This window comes from Sus scrofa, chromosome 6 (genome assembly GCF_054392235.1).
Source record: "Sus scrofa isolate SSC_HxYL_T2T_F1_AM1 chromosome 6, Sscrofa_HxYL_maternal_Yorkshire_Landrace_v2.0, whole genome shotgun sequence".
Lineage (NCBI taxonomy): Eukaryota > Metazoa > Chordata > Mammalia > Artiodactyla > Suidae > Sus > Sus scrofa.
Window position 1 is genome coordinate 137408605 of NC_139388.1, and position 16094 is coordinate 137424698.

Below are 16094 nucleotides of genomic sequence, written 5' to 3' on the forward strand. Positions count from 1 at the left end.
GTTAACCACTGCGCCACGACAGGAACTCCTTATTTACATATTTTAGAAGCACACGTATATTCTTCTTGCAGGGTGGGGATGATAATGGCCAAGTGTTGACCTCCTAATTCAAAAAAATGATCACCAGCAAAATAAATAAATAAATAAATAAATAAATAAATAAATAAATAAATAATTTTAAAAATGAGGAAGAACCAAGGCAAGGTAAGGTTCTATCATCAAGTGTTCATGGCACTCAATCTATATGGTGACAGCAGAAGTCACATGGATTGTAAAATGGGATATTTCCTCTGAAGATTCTAGCATGACAAAGAAAAAAAAAAAAAGGAACAAAACAAACAAAAACCCACTAATTATCTTGGATCTCAACTGCAATGCTCCAATGGAAATTTTTATTTTATTTTATTTTTTAAAGTTTCATTGGAATATAGTTGGTTTATAATGTGATAGTTTTCTGCTATACAGCAAATGAACACACATCCTTTTTCTTTCAGATTTTTTCCCCTCATACATTATCACAGAATATTGGATACAGTTTTCTGTGCCATAGATATTTTTAAAAAGACAGGTTTAAGAGTGTCTTAGCTCCTATAGACATAGGATCAAGCTCAGGGCTTGATCAAAACAAAGTAGAATTACAGACCTAATTAAGTGTGCAATTCTACCGTATTTCTATGCTAAGAAAAGGTTATGGTTGTGAAAGAGAGGGGGACTGGTTTGTGGGATGGGCACATTAGGGAAGAAACAGATAAAGATGAGAAATTTGAATCCCTAACACACTTGGAATAAAAGCAGTTCATCTCTACATTGGCTGGAGCAAGTTGTATTTCAATGGAATGTCAATTATCCTCAGGCCTAACTCCTAATTCTTTTATAGCTTCTAGATGTAGGAAGATCTAGATGCCAACATAGAGAATTTACAGATACTAATCTGGAAGGAAGTAGCCTTTCTACAGAGAGCAGCAGAATCTTGCCAATTTGTATCAATAAAAGTCTGAAGAGCATGAATGAGAGAGATTCTAAAGTTGTTAGGCCAAGTAGCATGAAATGTAAGATCAATACGAGTTGAACATATTGAAATGAATGCACTCATTCAGCATTTATGATTTGTATTGTTTTAAGCACTGAAAGTGAACATGAATTGTATTCTTGATGTTGAATTAAAAGCAGGCCTTATAGTAAATGAAAGGAAGATGCTGAAATTTGTAGAACATACTGAATGGGAAAGGTACCTCAGGGTTCAAAGAATGTTGGAATAAATATGCCAAGTGGAATTTGCTTAATTGATTCCAAGTTTCCACTCTAGGAGATCCTGGGGGACATACTTTTCCCCGAGCCCTTTTAGAAATGTTATGGCTGTCTGTTTATAATCTGGAGATGATGACAGGAGATACTGTTAGGGAGTTGAACTCTCCAGTTAACATGGGAGTAGTGAAATCTTGATATGCTAAAGTAATAGAGATGCTTACCTGTTAGCAAAAAAAAAAAAAAAAAAAAAAAGAAGAAGAAGAAAAATACAGACAATTTTCATAATGAACTTCAGAGGGAGGTCGCAATTAGAGTACTGTCCCAAGCAGAAATAGATAGCTAATCGATCACGAGATCTCTAGGAATAATTTATATGGAGAGGCTATTAAGATGATGCTTGAAATGATGCTTGAAGTGGGAAAAGTCTAGGTCTAGTGAGCAGAAACCTGATGCAAATTACTATAGAGGATTTATGTTCTCTTATTCAACTTCTAGATCTAAGGCATTTCACAGAGTTTAAGATACAGATATCCCTCACTTTCTGAAAGTTTGCATTATACCCATTATACCACTTCAATTTGCAAAAGACCTACATTAGTACAGTAATAGTTTTTTTTCTTTTTTAATACTTATAAAAGAAAAAATCCTCTTTGGATTCCTTACAATTAGCAAAAATAGGTACTAATGTAAGTCTTTCTTAAAAGCAAAGTGACATAATGCATCTTTTAGAAGGTGAGAAATACTTTTCCCTTTATGCTATTTCAGCTCACAGAAGGTTTCACAGAAATTCTCTCATTTAGGATAGCTTGGGAAACCAGTTTTTGTTTATGGAGAAAGGCATCTCTCCGAGGGAACATTCTTCATTGGCACCGCAAGTGAATCTTCCCCACTTTTTCTCACAGAGATACATGCACCAACTGATGAAATAACTGTGTACAGGAGAAAGAGTAAAACATTGCCTTTGAGTTTTGAAGACACTGGCTCCAGATGGATACTAATCTCCAATGACTTGAAAGACATTGGACATTTTTGGGGCTTATAGAAGTTATAAGACAAAATCTTGGTCCAAGTAAAATCAGAGAGTCCTTAATTTTTCTAGCCATCCTACAGACCATCACATTTACTATTGGTGATTATTCTCCTAGTTCCAAAACAAATCATAAAAATAGCTCTATTTAATACATAACAAAATGCCCATATTAGTTCCTCTACTGGTGAAATGTACATATCATGGTAGAAATGGCTTAGTGGAAGCTGCTGGAACATCTCATTTCCCCAAATATTGCTAACAGCAATACTGCAATCCTAGGAAAATTTTAGAGATTAGTGCTGCCATAAAAATTTGCAAAAGTAAGAATAATGATTCCTACTTCATCCTCATCTAGCCCCTATTTGGACAGCAAAATCAGATAGATGTCTCTTAAAGTATGAGTGGATTTTGAAAATGTAAGGAGTCATGCCAAAAAGAACTATAGTTCAGGTATTGTATCCAGTCACTGGACTAGCATCCCACTTTAGCCACAGCATTTTCCCCTTAATTTCTACCAGCAAATATAATCAGAAGCCACTTGCTTTTACTTGGCACGGGGAGCAATACACTTTTACTGTTTTACCCAGAGGATTATGTATGATCTTTCTCTGTCATAAAAAACCAGAGAGACCTTGATTTTTCTAGCTATCCTACAGACCATCACGTTTACTATTATATTGATAATGATATACTAACTGAATATATCAGGTAGGAAGTGGCACAGACCCTAAGAACCCAAATAACTTTAGTAAGACATGTGATTGCTGCACTGTAGGAAACCTCCAAAAACCATCTGCCTTATCAGGTTTCAGTTTTATCCAAATAAAGATGGAAGAAAAAAAGGCGCTAATTGACATCATCATCAAAAAAAAAAAAAAAAGCCTCTGAAAAATTAGAGATAAATTGTAGATCCATTTACAACCCACAAAGAAAGTGACAGATGATGGAACTCTGGATGTTGGAGATAATACCCATTACATTTACATATGTAGCTTCAACTTTTTTGCTAAATAATTCAGAAGACAGTTTTAAATTGATAACAAAGAAATAAAGGTTCTGTAGTATAAGCACCTCTGCCCTCAGACCTGGTACCCAGCAAACAATATACAGAAGTGTCTGTGGGACTTGAAAATGCTGAGTGGAGCTCCTGGTAAACTCCAAAGGGGGATCCTATTATGGTAACAACTATTCTCAGTTAGAAAAGTAAACTTCAGATTTCTACTAGGATCTGATAGTGTCTAAACACTTGACCTTGGGCACTATATAACTTTATGACTTGAAATTCCCATTTTGAAATGGTTGCTATTAAAAGAACCCCTCCCCCCCAAAATGGATGCACATTGTAACATTCCATGCTAATTCAAGAAGGTCTGAATAGAATAAATGTGTAACTGACTACTCAGACTCCTGTGATAAGTGCTTCTATCAAGTGCTATGGCCTTTTTCAGGGGTGACCTTCACAATGGTGACAAAAAATTCTTCCCCTTGAGAAGGGTCAGAACATTGGTTTTAAAACCAAACTGAAGGAGATAAATCCAAAGTACACTGACTTATGTGCAATGACTAATGGGTTGGCAAGGAAATTGGAAGCATGATGACAAGGTGGTCCGGATGATATAAATATGTGAATGAATCTTTCTAAGTGGATTGAATGTGATGATGTTCTCGTGGAAATATCTTCACTAAATGTCTACTGCAAAGCATCTTTTCAATAATTTCTTAGACAATATGACTCTGGATGCCAGTCATCTTTCTCTCTTTGCTACCTGGTGAAAGTGTGGAGACTCTGTCATGAAGGAGACAGCCATTTGTCCTTATAGGAATGGATATATTTTCATCCATGATATGCTTTTACTTAACAGTTTTTCAGTGACACCTTACATGGTCTTGGAAAATTATTTTTCTATTGTTATAGTATTTACACATTATTTCCTCTATATAAAAGATTAATTTTGTAGAAAACTATAGAAATGGCTCATGCTCACAAAAATTTATGGGTTCTAACACATGTTTTACTCGATATAGCATTTAGCTATATAGACCATTGCAATGGTCTGCTGAAGGTTTGGTTAAAGAACCACTTGAGAAATAATGCCCTGCAAAATTAGGGAGTTTTCCTATAGTATGTATCATATGCATGAGGACAAGAGATGCTGCCTTCTTCCTCATAGTTTCACTAGTCGAGGAATCAATCTTGCTGTTATACCTACTAATTGTATTAAGGAGTGCTGAGTACTGAATTGTGTGTCCTACCTTCCTCTCTAATTCATATGTTGAAGTCCAAACCTACAGGATGACTGCATTTGGAGGTAGGGCTTTTAGGAGGTAATTAAGGCTTAGTGAAATCATAATGATGGAGTATAAATATGATAAGATTGGTGCCTTAGAAGAAGAGGAAGAGGTCTCTCTCCCTCTCCCTTGCCCTTCTGCCCTCTCACTGTGCCTATGCTAAGGAAATGTCACAGGAGCACAGCTAGAAGGTAGCCATCTGCAAGCCAGGAAGAGAGCCCTCAGTACAAGCTGACTGTGTTGGCAGGCTAAGCTGTACAATCTCTGTGCCTATTTGGGTAGTTACTCTGAAATTTCCTTCTTTTTTCTTGAAAAATGCTTGTCATTAAGAAAAGGTTCAGGTATAGCCTTTTCTAGGAAACCTTTTCTGACTCTCTAGGTCACTCTTGCTACTGTTCTTTTGTATTTTTATGTTATTCGGTATATATAATTATCACTATCCTAAGCATATTACAACCACCAGTTTATGAAGCTCTTTCTTCCCCTGAGACTGGTGACCATGTTTTATTCATACTTGTATCCTAAGCCGCATACATAGTACATGATATTTAGTAGGCTCTCAATAATACTTATTAAATCCAAGCATCAATAAGTGAACAGAAAATAAAGAGTGGTTATGATATGGGGAGTACAATTGTTGCAAGACAGGGGAAATTGAGATTCCTGTCTCAGGGTCTCTCAGTGTATTGGGATGAGAGGTCTCAGGTACTGTCATGGTACTGGTAAGTACAAAAACAGGTGAACAGTGAAACATGTGCAAAGCAAACTTCTCATATTTTATTTTGTCTATAGATAAGTTATAATGCAAAGGCTTTGGTGCAGTGGAAGATTCAGTATATTCATTAGTTGAGGGTTAGCAGAACTGAGAGGATAAGACTATGTCTAAAAGAAACAGTATCCTGGAAATACCAGTATAGATTCAATACACGTCTCTCAGTTGTGCCTGTTCCTAGGTGTTTCTGAGCCTAGAGCAAAACTGTTTTTCAAGGCCTACTCTCAGCTTTGTGTGCCCCAGCTAAATGCTGAAGGCAATTTAAAATTGAGCAATTAAGGACTCAAGAGAAATCCTCATAAACATTTTAAAGACAATTACTGGCTGAGCTGTCCCTTTTTCTCTTAAACTCTTGATCTGATCTCTTCCCCATGCAGTTGAGGGTAATTCACTACTTATTTTTTGGGAAGTAGATACAATGAGCTATCCTGATTACATTAATGGAAGAAGCCAAATTCTGTTATATAGATTTGTCTTCTGAAAAATTTGGAGGCAGACATTTGTAGGGAAGATTTTTTACCCTCAAAAGTGGTTTAACAACAATGATCTAATTTACAAAAAACTCATAAAGTAGTAAAATTTAGAAAAAAAATCTGAAAAAGAACATAGGTATTCTAAAACAAATACATGTCTTAAAAGTAACATATAGGAAACTTTTCATAATATTTGCTGAGTGCATAAATCCTGGACTAAGTTCAGTGAAATTGAAAATCAATGGATATATTGCTATTAAAAGAAACTGAGAGTTCCCATCATGGCTCAGGGGTAACAAATTCAACCAGTATCCATAAGGACTCAGGTAAATCCCTGGACTTGCTCAGTGGGTTAAGGATAGTCCTTGCCACCAGCTGTGGTATAGATTACAGAGGAGGCTTGGATCCTGTGTTATTATGTTTGTGGCATAGGCCAGTAGCTGTAGCTCTAATCCAACCCCTAGCCTGGGAACTTCCATATGCTGCAGTTGCAGCCCTAAAAAGACAGACAGACAGACAGAAAGAAAGGAAGAAAGGAAGAAAGAAAGGAAGAAACCAGAGGCTTTCCTCTTCCCCTGCTTTCTCGGCTGTCCGGAGCATACGAGGTGATACTGGGCACTACAAATAAATCCGATGTAGGAAGCACTGCTGTGATCAGCTATAAATAGGTCATTTGCATACACCTCCAGTATTTTTGGTCACTTCCTCCCTGGACACTGTATTGAGGCCGAGTGTCTTGTTCAGCTAATGTGCTAAATTGGCTTTGTTTTTAGCTAGGCATTTTCTTGAGAATTTTTCCTACACTCTGCTTTGAAGTAAATATAGTGTTGCGAGAAATATGGTGAGAAATATTTCTTGGAAAACATTAATTTTCCACTTATTCCAAAGGATGTCGAGGCATTCATTGTCTTTAATTTCAGCAACCATCTGTAATTAAGTGAGAAAAATTGTACCTGTAGACACCTCAGCATGCATGTATAACATTTCCTGGAAAACAAACAGACAACAAAAACAAAACTCCAGCAGATCAACCATATTCTTATGCTAGAAACAAACAAAAAACAAAAAACTGAGCTATTGTCAACATGTACATGGGCATGTTCTAGCATTATAGCTAGATCTAGACTCATTAAGAAAAAAAGATGTGCAGTGTGAAGATGCTTGATATACCAGTTTAGTTGCTTTTTTTTCTTTCTTTCTTTTTTGATTTGGATGCTTGTTGTTGCTCTGGGTTCCCTTCTTCTTTTTCTTTCTGAGAATTTTTATTGCTGTTTCACATTGCAAAAGTAAGAAACAGTGTAGTAGATTTTTTTTTTTTTTTTTGGAAAGGTAGGTAGAAACACATACATTTTGATTTGTATATCAGACAAAGCAATTTAAGAGATGTAATTGACATATGGGTCAGGAAAAGAAGACGTGCGTTTTATTCACATTTTCACTGATTCTTGAAAATCATGATGCCAGTTAAAATGTTTTATTTCTATGTAAATAAGGTAGTTACTCCTTTCTAACTCCTTCTCCATCAAAACCAGAATTTTAAAATTGTCATGCCTCGACAGGTCTGATGATGAGATGGAATAAACAAGCTCACAAAAGAAGTAGAATTTTAAATATATCCCACATTTGTCTCATTAACCTTTTCTTCTCTAAGTTCTAGTTCATTCCCATAGGGAGGGTGCACACTTCAAAATAGCCATTTGAAACGCTTTTTAAAATTTCATTTTCAAAGGTGTTTGTAAAATGCTTGTAAGTAATTGTATTTACTCTTTACTAGAGGTAAAAAGAATACAGAAGCAATAAAAGGATTAAGGGAAACAGTACATTGGCTAACTCTATATGGAATTTTCCATTTTTGAATGGGAAATGGCATTTAAAAAAATTTGTAAATCAAGAAAGGTGCAGAAAATCTCTTAAATGTTTGATCAAAATATCGTAATTGTTGAGTCTAAAATTATTTTATGTACTATTTTAAAAAGCACTGCTAGGACTTCTCTTGTGTTGCAGCAGGTTAAGGATCTGGCATTGTCACTGGCATTGTTCAACCCCTCACCCAGGAACCTTCCATATGTGGCCAGTATGGGCACCCCCACCACACACATATAAAAAAGCATTGTCAATTAAACTATGACAATAGTACTTTATTAGAGCTTATAGCTTTTATTATCCTGAAAGAGCTTTTGTAGTCTTAGCAGAGATTTTTATTATGTATCAAAACTGTGTATGCTGATAAAAAATTAAAATGATTGGTTAAACTCTTCCAAAAATTATTTTCATATTTAGAATCTGACATTCCCAAAACACTTTTAGAATCACAGTCACCAATTTTTGTTTTCCCACATAATATTGTCCTTTTTGCACTTCTTAAAAAAATTGTTCCAGTATTATTGCTGGGATTTTTCTCCTAAACTACTGATGCCCATTCTGCAAGTTTTGAGGCACATGCACAAGTGAAGAGAGTCACATCATTCCAGCTGCTTGCTTTGCATAACTTGTAAGGTACATCCCGATTTTAGAGATGTTAAAAGATGAAAAAAAAGGAATTCATAATCAACCAGATCATAATAGTAACACAAAAGTATTTGATCTGACCTGAAATAGAGAATAACCAGCCATAGCAAGGTCAGCTTCATTATTCCAACCATTCTACAAATATATTCTCAAATATTTAGAGAGGGATAAAGCAATTCAAAGTAGAATATGAAAGATTGTATGACTGCAGGTAATTAATTTCTGCTGGTGGAGATGTGAGAAAATAAAGTGAAATACTAAACTCTTCTTTTAGCAGTCAAGGATTAGACTGTTAAAGATACTTTCCCTTTGATTATTTTATGATTCCATGCATTCAATTTGTAATTCTATAGATGTCACTCTAAAATGCTCTACTTCTCTTAATCAAAATACTAATTGATCGTGTCACAGCTAATTCATTATTGTTGTGTAATTAAATCACAACTCATAAATAATAATGTTTAAGAGAGGGATACATTGTGTATAAGATTGCCATTGAATTTTTTTTTATAATATTCCAAAATCCTGCTAAGGATCTTTCATTTTAACTTTTAGTTTTTAACCCTAAACCTTGGCTGCAACATTCTTTCTAATAATCCAAAACGTATTCAGATGGATTTGGTTTTGTCTTGCATCAAGAATAGCATATACTCTCATAAAGATAAGACATGACATGATCATTCATCTTATTAAGTGGTTTGTGAGTATCTGAAAGAACATCTCTCTACAAAATAGTGCCTGAGATCATCATACTTAATGTTTAATACTTATACCTAAATTATGAGCAAGTATTCACTTTGTCAAATTTTAAAAATCAATTTAATTGCATTAGAAGACATCTATCATACTGTGACACTGTATTATGTCTTCATTTGCGTTGTCTCCAAAATGTTTATTTAAAAACACATTGTGTATCATTCTGAATTAAATTATGACAGTTATAGCATCAGTTTTCATTTGGTAGAGAAATGCAAATATAAAACATTTCTCTGTGTTACATTCTAGATTACATAAAATGTGATCATGCTTCAAACTTCATTCAGGAAATAGCCATCAAACTCAGAAAACAAAACAAGCAACAAGAAATTTGATAAAGAAAGGAAAAAGAGATATTGTTCACATTGATGTGAACAAAAAAAAGAAGGAAATAGGTAGACTCTGACCGATGTTCTGGAAACACCAGGAAATTTTGCGCTTGAAAATTGGTTTTAAAATGCTAAATATCTGCCAACAATATGTGAAAACTAATAATATCTCTGCTGAGGATTTCTTGATCAGGTATGGTATTTCAAAGTTGAACTTAATTATGGGCCGAAGTTAAGTCTGTCTAAATTCTTAGTGTTTCTTGAAGAAAACAGCTTAAAGTCTGTTATATAAAAATTGTGAAAGCATTTAAATTTAAGAATGTAAAATTTTCCTTTATTAAACTCTACTTCTGTTTGAGTAGATTTTATAATGAAAGGACAAACATTCCATACTTAAAATTAACATTTAGTCATCCTTATTTTCTTTGTCAACAAAAATTGTGATACTAGGAGAAGAAAAAGACTATACTGTTATGGAAAACGCTCATCTGACAACAGGTTAATATTACAATTATGGAATTTTAAGATCATGGGATATTCAAACACTGGTTTATTTTGTGGCTTAAGCTAATTTTATTAGCTTCAGCACAACCAGAAAAGATTCTTCAGTATAAATGAGGAAGAGTGAAATTCTAATTTTATAGAGCAAGTATTATAGACTAAATATTTCCACTAGTAATATCTCATTTAATCCTTATTAAGTGATACATGTCACACGCACACATAAATACATGCATATATGTGTGAGGAATTAAGGTTGCAGATGAATTAATGTTGCTAATCTGTAGACCTTAAAGTAGGGACATTATTCTGGATTATCCATTTGGACCCAGTATAACTTCATGGGCCCTTAAACATGGAAAAGGAAAGAAAAGTAGATCAGGGATAAAAGAATGAGAAGGAAGCATGAGAAAGATTCAATCCATTGTTGTTGGCTCTCTTGAAGGAAGAGGACCTCAAAACCAGAGTTGCAGATGGCCTCTGTAAAGAGAGTAAAGACCCTCACCTGAGACCCCACAAGGAAACGGGGAATTTCACTCCTATTAGGGCAAGGAACTGAATTCTGCCAGCAACTTGAATGGAGCAAGGAAATGGACCTTTCCATAGAGCCTCCAGAAAGGAACCTTGCCCTGTTCATATCTTAAATTGATATTAACATATTAATATATATGTAACATATAATTTAATATATATAAACATATTTTTATATATTATGTATAATTACATTTAATACTTTTTTCTTTTTCTTTTTAGGGCTGCACCTGTGGCATATGGAAATTCCCAGGCTAGGGTGAGGTTGAAACAGATGTGCAGGTGCTGGCCTATGCCACAGCCACAGCAATGCTGGATCTGCGTCACATCTGCAGCCTACACCACAGCTCACAGCAATGCCAGATCCTTAACCCACTGAGTGAGGCCAGGGATCAAACCCACATCCTCATGGATACTAGTTAGATTCTTAACCTGTTGAGCCATGATGAGAATTCCTAATGTTTTTCTATGGAAGTTTATTTTAGACATCAGAATTAAGTAAAAGTTAAGAAAGCCTTGTCATGTTACCTTGGGCTGAAATCAACATTTGAAATGTTTCACAGCAAAGGAAGGTGGTGGTTGGGGTCACTGACACTGTACAGATAGCTACTGAGGATGAAGCTAAATCACTACATAAAAGAAACCTGGGAAAATCATCAATATTTTTTAAAGTATTAAACGAAGCATTTATTTAAGAACATTTTAAATGCATGAGATTCAGTGTGCTGTTTTTATTCTTCTGAAAAAAAAACTGAGGTGACTTTTCTTTTTAAAAGCATAGTTATAGTAAAATAGATATAAATCTAAATATGAGATAAGCATCCTGCTTATAGGACCAATAACCAAAATGGAATTTATCAAACTGAAGCAAAAATATGTATGTAACAATTAGGGTTTTACAATCATATTTTAATTTTTAACAGCTTTTTTGCTGTATAATTAGCATACATATAATAAATTGTATATACACAAGTACGTATTCATGAAACACTTAAAAAATCAGGACAAGACCCAGAAGTCTCCTTGTGCCTGTGTAATCTTTTCATCTACTGCTCTTTTCTATATCCTGTCCCATCCCCAGGCAGCCGTTTATCTGCTTTCTGTCACTACAGATTTGTCGATGTTTCCTAAATTTTCTTTTTTGTCTGCTTCCATGGCTTATGGAAATTCCTGGGCCAGGGGTCGAATCCGAGTCGCAGCTGCAAACTACACCTCAGTGGCTGCAATGCCATATGCTTAACACAGTGTGCTGAGAAGGGATTGAACCTGTGTCTCTGCAGCAACCAGAACTATTTAATAGCATAAAAATAACATTATGTTATAAGTTAATCAATAGGAATGACTTCTGTTGATGTAAATTTAGGTTTTCACTTTTTGTCAATTACAAGTATAGCCGTGGGCCTTCATTTTTGTTATGTACATATGCTTTCATTTCCCTTGAATAATTCCTAGAAGTAGAATGGCTGAAGCTGAGAGATGTAAGTTTACATGTTTAAGAAACTGCCAAAGTGTTTTCCAAGGTGATTATACTCTTTTACATTTGTTATCAGCTTTCTAAGATGTATAGTTCTTCCACATTCTCACCAATATTTGATATGGTTAGTCTTTAATTTTGGCTAGGTTTGCCATCTGTTTATCTTTAAGGAAGGGTCTGTTCATATCTTTTGCCCATTTATATCAGGTAGTTTGTTTTCTTCTTGAGCACTGAAAGTTCTTCATATATTGTAGAGATGGGTCCTGCATTAGATGTATGATTTGCAAATGTTTTCTCCCAGTCTGCGGCTTTTCTTTGCATTCTCTTTAATAATGACCCTTAATATAGTAATGCTTTCAATTTAGATGAATTCTAATTTATTATCTGTTTTCTAAAATGTGCTTTCAGTATCATATCTAAGAAATATTTGTCTATTTCTCCTAAGATTTCTTCTAGAAGTTTTAATGGTATTAGGTTTTGCATATAGGTCTATGATCCATTATAAATTTTTCACATGATGCAAGGTAGTGATCAAAGTTTTTTCTTCCTCTTTTTTATTAATATGAACAAATATTTCTTGTAGGAGTATTTTTTGAAAAGAATGTCTTTTTTCTACTGAACTGTCTTTGCATCTATATCCAAAATCTGTGTTCAGTATATGTGTGGTCTGTTTCTACACACTCCATTGTATTCCACTGGTCTAACTTAAGCTAATACAACTTTTTTTCCGCCTAGATTTATAATGAATCTTGATATCAGGTTATGTTAATATCCTAACTTTGTTCTTCTTCAGGTTGTTTGGGCTTTTCTAGCTTATTTGAATTTATATATGAACTTCAGCACGAGCTTGTCAAGCTTGGCAAAACAAAACAAAAAACTGCTCTGCTTTTCATTGGTATAACATTTAATTAAGTTCAGGAGAACTGACACTTTAAGAATATTGAGTCTTCTGACTCATTAAAATATCACTCCACTTATTTAGGCCTTCTTTAATTTCTCTCAGTAATGCTTTTAAATTTTCAGATTTTGCATGTATTTTGTCACATTTGTGCCCAAGTATTTTACATATTTTGATGTAATACAAGTAGTATTTCAAAAATTTATTTTTATTATAGCTAACGTATTTAAATACAATTGATTTTTTTTTTTTTTTGTCTTTTCTAGGGCTGCACCCATGGCATATGGAGGTTTCCAGGCTAGGAGTCCAATTGGAGCTGTAGCCACTGGCTGATGCCACAGCAACATGGGATCCGAGCCTCGTCCGTGACCTACACCACAGCTCATAGCAACGCTGGATCCTTAACCCATTGAGTGAGGCCAGGGATCAAACACAAAACCTCATGGTTCCTAGTCAGATTCATTAACCACTGAGCCACGAGGGGAAATCCCAATTGATTTTTATATTGACTTTGTATGTTGCAACCCTGCTAAACTCACTTATTATTTTTCAGCTCTTTTTCAGATTTCTATTAAATTTTTTCATAGATTTTCTTTTTTTAAATACTTAATGAATTTTATTACATTTATAGGTGTACAACAATCATCACAACCAAATTTTAAAGCATTTCCATCCCAAACCCTCAGTGCATCCCCCCACCCCACCACATGTCTCCTTTGGAAACCATAAGTTTTGCAAAGTCTGTGAGTCAGTATCTGTTCTGCCACGAAGTTCATTGTGTCCTTTTTTCAGATTCCACATGTCAATGATAGCATTTATGTTGGTGTCTTTGTCTGACTGACTTCACTTAGCATGATAATTTCTAGGTCCATCCATGTTGCTACAAATGCCATTCTTTCTTTCCTTTTAATGGCTGAGTAATGTTCCATTGTGTGTATGTACCACATCTTCTTGATCCACTGCTCTGTCGATGGACATTTAGGTTGTTTCCATGTCTTGGCTATTGTATATAGTGCTGCAATGAATACTGGAGTACATGTGTCTTTTCGAGTCATGGTTTTCTCTGGATAGATGCCCAGGAGTGGGATTGCCGAACCAAATGGTAGTTCTATTTTGAATTTTCTGAGGAATCTCCACACTGTTTTCCACAGTGGTTGCACCAATTTACATTCCCACCAACAGTGTACTAGGCTTCCTTTTTCTCTGCTCCATCTCTAGCACTTCTTGTTTGTAGACTTTTTGATGATGGCCATTCTAGCTGGTGCAAGGTGATACCCCATCGTGGTTTTGATTTGCATTTCTCTAATAATGAGTGATGTTGAACATCTTTTCATGTGTTTTTCGGTAGATTTCCTTTAAATGAAATTTTTACTTCTTTTCCAATATGGATGCATTTTATCTATGTTTCTTGCCCATATTGCACAGGGTAAACATCATGGACATGAATAGAGATGTACTTTTCTTCATGCTCTGTATGTGTATATGCATGTGTGTGTACTTGAGGTTCATTGGGCTTCTTGGATCTGACCTTATAATTTTTAAATCAATTTTGGAATATATTTAACCATTATTTCTTCAACTTTCTCCTTTGTGAGTTTCTAGTTATGCAGATATTAGGCTATTGGAAATCATTCTATAGGCTCACTGTTCCTCTTTTTTTTTAGAATTTATTTTTTCTATGGGTTTCATCTTGGAGATTTTCTATTCTAATATCTTCAAGTTCACTAGTCTTTTTCTGTGCAGTGTTCAATCTGTCACTAATCCCATTCAGTATATTTTTCCTTTTGTATATTTAAAATTTTATCTGTAGAAGTTTAGTACTTAAAAAAATATATACTCATTTTCTTTACATTTATTTTCAACCCATTTCAGCCTATTTCAACCTATGGGATATAATTGATCCTTGAATAATATGGGAGTTAATCTGTGTATAATTTATAAATTGCCTTTCATATCCAGGGTTCCTTCATATCCTTGGATTCAACCAAACACTTACTCTGAGTACTTACTATCAAAAATATTGTCATATAAGTGGACCTGTGCAGTTCACACCTGTGTTTTTCAAGGGTCAACGACTATATTTACAATGACTCTGTTCATTTCCTTGTTTACTAATTCTAACAACGGTGTCTGTTCTAGATCATATTTTTGTTCTTTTTACTCATCATAGGAATGTAATATTTTTCTGCTTTGCATGCCTGGTAATGTTTCACTGGATCCTAGTCATGGTATATTGCATCTTTTGGGGTGCCAGATATTATTGTTTGTTTTTGTCTTTTTGGTATTGCACCTGTGACATATAGAAGTTCCCAGGTTAGGAGTCGTATTAGAGCCATAGCTGCTGCCCTATACCACAGCCACAGCAATTCCACATCTGAGTCATGTCTGTGACCTACACCACAGCTTGTGGAATGCTGGATCCTTAATTCACTAAGTGAGGGCAGGGATCAAACAACACATCCTCATGGGTCATGGGTACTAGTTGGGTTCTTAACCTGCTGATTCACAATGAGAACTCTTTTTTTTTTTTTTTTGAATTTCTATAACCATTATTGAGTTTTATTTTAGGATTTAGTTAAGTTAATTGGAAACTGATCTTTTTAGGTCTTGGTACAAAGATTTCTGAATGGGGGCTAAAGCTGCATTCCTAGAGCTAATGATGTCTACTACTGAGTTTTCTGTGCTCATTTTTCTGGATATTCTATACAATTCCCTATGAATTATGAAGTCTTCTGGTCTGTGGGGTAGGGACAGGCATGATTCTCAGTGCCCAGTGTGAGCACTGTTCCATTTAATCCTTTCAGATAGTTTTTCTCCAAACTTGTACCATTTCCTCATCAGTACTCTGCTGAATACACAAGGGGGGCCCTCTGCTGTTCCCTGGTACCCTCCCCTCTTGGTACTCAGTTCTGTGGTGTCTAGCTAGCTGTCTTTGATCTTTCCAGACTCTCAACTCCATTTGTGCAACTCAGGAAGCCTGCCTGCCCGAGTTGTTCATTCTTGTGCCATGACCTAGAAAGTCTCTTAAAAAAATAAGCTGGGATTTCAGGGTCAAGCAGCAACCCCAGGCCCTGCCCAGGCCTTGCAAGACTCAGCCACCTTTCATGGCGGACATATTTCTCTGATTTAAGGAAACCCATACCCCCTGCTACACCATTTCTGTCATCACTAGAGCCCCTGATCTCATCTTCTTTCTGCAGACCCCCAAACCTGGAGTCTACAGGCACATTCCAGATCCACCCTCAGTCCCCCTCAGGAGACAGAAACCAGAGGAAATGATCACTG